The following is a 5,000-nucleotide window of genomic DNA, read 5'->3' as shown; positions in this document are numbered from 1 at the left end:
ACTGAATCCCACAGACGAGTTCGGACACAAAACCCACGCGACCGACGTTTACGCACAACTGTTCGTGTAATCGTGTGCTTCATCCCAGGTGCACTTTCGTTTCTTAAGACATAACCACTGCTTGCGGGTGCTACTTCCATCGTTGTGATTATTTCCTGGTCCTATAGTGCTGTGGTGAGACGAGGACGACCTAAACGATGGTGGTTCTCCCTTGTGCCTTCCTCCTGATATCCTAATGCACCTTTCTATGGTTATGCCTGTACCAAATGCTTCAGCTTCCTGTTCAGGCTTCGTTTCCCGTAAATATAGGAACATCATGCCACCTCTCATATTCCTATTAGTTTTATTTTTTTTTACGTGTCCGACTCTGGGCAAAGGCTTCACGGCCTATTTCTCGGGGGCAGTGACCTATCCCAAGGCCCAGTAGTCCTCCTACACCTCCACATGTCACCACTTCGGCGCTAACACCCACCAACCATACTGAATACATGCTAGGGCTGTCTCATACAGGACTGGTGTATTGGTATTAGCGGGGGTACTTTTACATGTCGGCGGGTCTTCTGGTTGATCAGGGAAAGTCTGCTTTTTATGAAATTCAAATCCTTAAACTGTTCCCTGCCTCAGCCGGGATTCGATCCTGGGTCCATTAGGATTGCAGACCGCCTCTCTACCGATTCAGCCACCATGACGTTTTGTGGTAAGATGGAAGATGAAATGTCAGGAGATCATCGCCTAACCGTTGGCATTTAGTCTCTCATACAAAGTTCGGAATCACCAGTTCTCGCGGGTCGATGTTAAGGCTTTGGAATTTCATGGGTTCATTCATACCGTCATCCCATCAGCAGCAGATATGAAGCTTGAGGAAGTCAGGCTAGCCAACCACGAACAGGTAACTGTGGTAGAACTGTCATAATGTTCCAGGTGTTGCACTTAATCTTTGGACAAAACCGCGACACGACTTTTGTCTTTGTACATACGTCTAGAGTGACAGCTGTGGAAGTGAGTTATTTGAGGAGCATGTGGAGTTACATGGAGTTATGTGGATGTGGAGTTACATGGAGTTATGTGGATGTGGAGTTACATGGAGAGACAGACTGATAAATGAGGAAGTGATGGGGCGTTGTGGTGTGGATATGGATGTGGAGTTACATGGAGACACAGACTGACAAATGAGGAAGTGAAGAAACGTTGTGGTGTGGATGTGGATGTGGAGTTACATGGAGAGACAGACTGACAAATGAGGAAGTGAAGGAGCGTTGTGGTGTGGATGTGGATGTGGAGTTACATGGAGAGACAGACTGACAAATGAGGAAGTGAAGGAGTGTTGTGGTGTGGATATGGATGTGGAGTTACATGGAGACACAGACTGACAAATGAGGAAGTGAAGGAGCATTGTGGTGTGGATGTGGATGTGGAGTTACATGGAGAGACAGACTGACATATGAGGAAGTGAAGGAGCGTTGTGGTGTGGATGTGGATGTGGAGTTACATGGAGAGACAGACTGACATATGAGGAAGTGAAGGAGCGTTGTGGTTTGGATGTGGATGCGGAGTTACATGGAGAGAGAGACTGACAAATGAGGAAGTGATGGAGCGTTGTTGTGTGGATATGGATGTGGAGTTACATGGAGAGACAGACTGACAAATGAGGAAGTGAAGGAGCGTTGTGGTGTGGATGTGGATGTGGAGTTACATGGAGAGACAGACTGACAAATGAGGAAGTGAAAGAGCGTTGTGGTGTGGATATGGATGTGGAATTACATGGAGAGACAGACTGACAAATGAGGAAGTGAAGGAACGTTGTGGTCTGGATGTGGGTGTGGAGTTACATGGAGAGACAGACTGACAAATGAGGAAGTGAAGGAGCGTTGTGGTGTGGATGTGGATGTGGCAGGAAGCGTTAGGAGAAATACACTGATGTCGTTTGGCCATGTGGAGAGGATGGAGGGTGAGGAACTAATGAGAGTGTATGTGAGTGACGTGGAGGGGGGAGAGGGAGGGGGAGGCCAATGAGGTGGATGGATGGAATAGAGGTATATGGGAGAGGGGGGTGTGAGCTGGGGGGATGGATAGTGTCAGACAGGCCTAGTCACACCACCAAGTCAAGCTTCTTATGAGTTTTTACGAGGTGAAAATATCTAAAGTCTGATAGGTCCTTATAAACACACACTAATCTATCATGCGAGGACTCAAAAGGTCATGGAGGTCGTGGTCTAGGTCTCTGTTGGTCTGGTCTCTTGGTACATCGCGAGAAAATTTGCTGCTACAGGCAAATATCTCTCTGCCAGCCTCTATGACCTCAGCTACTCACACAAGGTCTTCTGTATTCGTGGCCTATCGTGTGAGCTTCGTAGAGGCTTTTTAATACTCGTGGGAACGCTGCCACCAATTCTTATCGCCGGAGTTTTGGCGATTTTTTCCACGACTTCCCTTATTTGCTTGTCGTCACTCATGCATATTTGCACAGTGTGACTACTACTCTTTCCTCACTCGTAGCTCACTCGTACCTCAGTCGTACCTCACTCGTACCTCAGTCGTACCTCACTCGTAGCTCACTCGTAGCTCACTCGTGCCTCAGTCGTACCTCACTCATAGCTCACTCGTGACTCACTCGTACCTCACTCGTGCCTCACACGTACCTCACTCATAACTCACTCGTAGCTCACTCGTACCTCACTCGTAGCTCGCTCGTACCTCACTCGTACCTCACTCGTGCTTCACTCGTACCTTACTAGTACCTCACTCGTGGCTCACTCGTACCTCACTCGTGGCTCACTCGTACCTCACTCGTAGCACACTCGTACCTCACTCGTGCCTCACTTTTACATACTCGCGCAGTGTGACTACTACTACGAAAAATTTCACTTTGTTCGCAGTGGCTCGCCTCTGTTCGGGTAAGCTGAGGGGAAATTCTGATCGTAGACTAAGAAAAGCTGTGGTCGGTGGTGTGAGTGGGTCTTTGAGGAGCGTGTGTGTGAGTGAGGTGGAGGGGGGAGACGGAGGGGGAGGCCGAGGATGAGCTGGAGGGATGGAGAGGTATATGAGACAGTGGGGTGTGAGCTGGGTGGAGGGCAATGAAATGGCGGGGGTCAGGGCGATATGGAGGCGATTTGTTTGTGGTCACCCCTTACGGGATTAAGGCATCTGGCAATAGAATGATAATGTACTTTTATATGTGGGAATTTCTAAGATGGGGGAGGGTATCTTGAAGGTGTTAAGAAGGTAGTTGAATTTAATGTGTTTTATTGTTATTATTATTATTATTATTATTATTATTATTATTATTATTTTGGGCTTGTGTGTGATAGAGAAGTATTTTAGATTTTATACTTCTTTTGGAGATGTCAAATTAGCTCGGGCTCGTAACACCTCTTCCTTAGTGACTCATTCTGAGCTTTACCACTTAGTATTTTATTAGTAGTAGTAGTAGTTGTTGTTGTTGTAGTAGTAGCAGCAGCAGTATCATTATGGTTTGCTGTTATTTTTTATTATTATTATTATTATTATTATTATTATTATTATTATTATTATCATTATTATTATTATTATTATTATTATTATTATTATTATCATTATTATTATTATTATTATTATTATTATCATTATTATTATTATTATTATTATTATTATTATTATTATTATTATTATTATTATTATTATTATTATTATTATTATTATTATTATTATTATTATTATTACTGTTATCATCATCATCATCATTATCCAAAACTGTGTGTATACGAGGAATAACTAAAGTGTAATATATAAAAATAAATCACTAAGGAAGAGGCATTAGGAAGTCCCGGAAATAATCATATGAGCTGGTCAGTATGGTGGTTCGGGGGCTAACTATGATATGATTACTGTATTTTTTTTGGTATTTGGCAGGGTGTATTGTCACATGATAGGGTGGTATTAGGACTAACTGTGGTATATTTCTTGTATTTCTCTGATATTTGGCAGGGCGTACTGTCACATGGATTGGGTGGTATTAGGAGCAAGGAATATGAAAAGTACTGTTGTGTGTGTGTGTGTGTGTGTGTGTGTGTGTGTGTGTGTGTGTGTGTGTGTGTATGTGTGTGTGTATATGTGTGTGTGTGTGTCCATGTGTGTGTGTGTGTGTGTGTGTGTGTGTGTGTCCATATGTGTGTGTGTGTGTGTGTGTGTGTGTGTGTGTGTGTGTGTGTGTGTGTGTGTGTGTGTGTCGTTCCTGCGCTCAGTTCACCTCAAGACCGTTTTCTTCCACAAAGGGAAATCGAAGTACCCAAAAGGTGGAATGAAAAGTTGCCCTGATTATCCTTTTTTCACTGCTTATATTTGGCTGAGGTGAATAAGGGATTTGTTGGCGTCTGTGCCGGGATTAGAGTTAAGTGTCTTGTAGTAATAATAATAATAATAATAATAATAAAAATAATAATAATAATAATAATAATAATAATGATAATAGTAACAGTAATAGTAAAAATTATAATAGTAGTAGTAGTAGTAGTAGCAGCAATAATAGTAGTAGCAGCAATACAATAATAATAATAATAATAATAATAATAATAATAATAATAATAATAATAATAATAATAATAATAATCGCCTGTAGGGTGTGAGGCTTGAGATTCAGGTTTGAGTGTGTGTGTGTGTGTGTGTGTGTGTGTGTGTGTGTGTGTGTGTGTGTGTGTGTGTGTGTGTGTGTGTGGATAAGTAGGTGAGATGGGCACTGCTGGTCCCTGGGTAGCAGCCCTGGTGATGTGCAGGTCAATAAGCGTGTGTGCGTGTGTCAAAAAACAATCCACGAGTGACTGAGGTGGTAGGGTGAGAGATATTGAGTGCAGGCGTGTCATTTGCGTGTCATTTGCGTGTGGTAGTGGTGGTAGGGTAGGTGAAGGGGCCAGGGCTTGCTACTTACGTGGTCTCCTCGGCGAAGGAGGGGTAGGAGTGGCTGAGTAACGCCACCAGCTGCAGGGCAAGGCGCACACAAGGGGAGCCAAAGGACTTCATCATGGCGA

At 43.6% G+C, this 5,000-nt stretch overlaps 1 protein-coding gene across 1 annotated transcript in view; it reads right to left on the bottom strand.

Moving 5' to 3' along the window:
- The window catches only part of LOC145419071 (gamma-aminobutyric acid receptor subunit beta-like), a 228,143-nt gene extending 223,179 nt beyond the window's left edge, over positions 1–4,964 (bottom strand). Inside the window, exon 1 of the mRNA XM_080287315.1 lies at positions 4,901–4,964. The gene's annotated coding sequence lies outside the window, so the exon portion shown is untranslated. The remainder of the gene's footprint in view (positions 1–4,900) is intronic.
- Positions 4,965–5,000: the final 36 nt, after the last annotated feature.

The sequence above is a fragment of the Coenobita brevimanus genome, chromosome 117 (assembly GCF_032717465.1).
Source record: "Coenobita brevimanus isolate Jiangsu-jjx chromosome 117, ASM3271746v2, whole genome shotgun sequence".
In the NCBI taxonomy this organism is placed as follows: domain Eukaryota; kingdom Metazoa; phylum Arthropoda; class Malacostraca; order Decapoda; family Coenobitidae; genus Coenobita; species Coenobita brevimanus.
The sequence above is the reverse complement of the archived record's forward strand: the minus strand, read 5'-3'. Positions and strand labels throughout refer to the sequence as shown.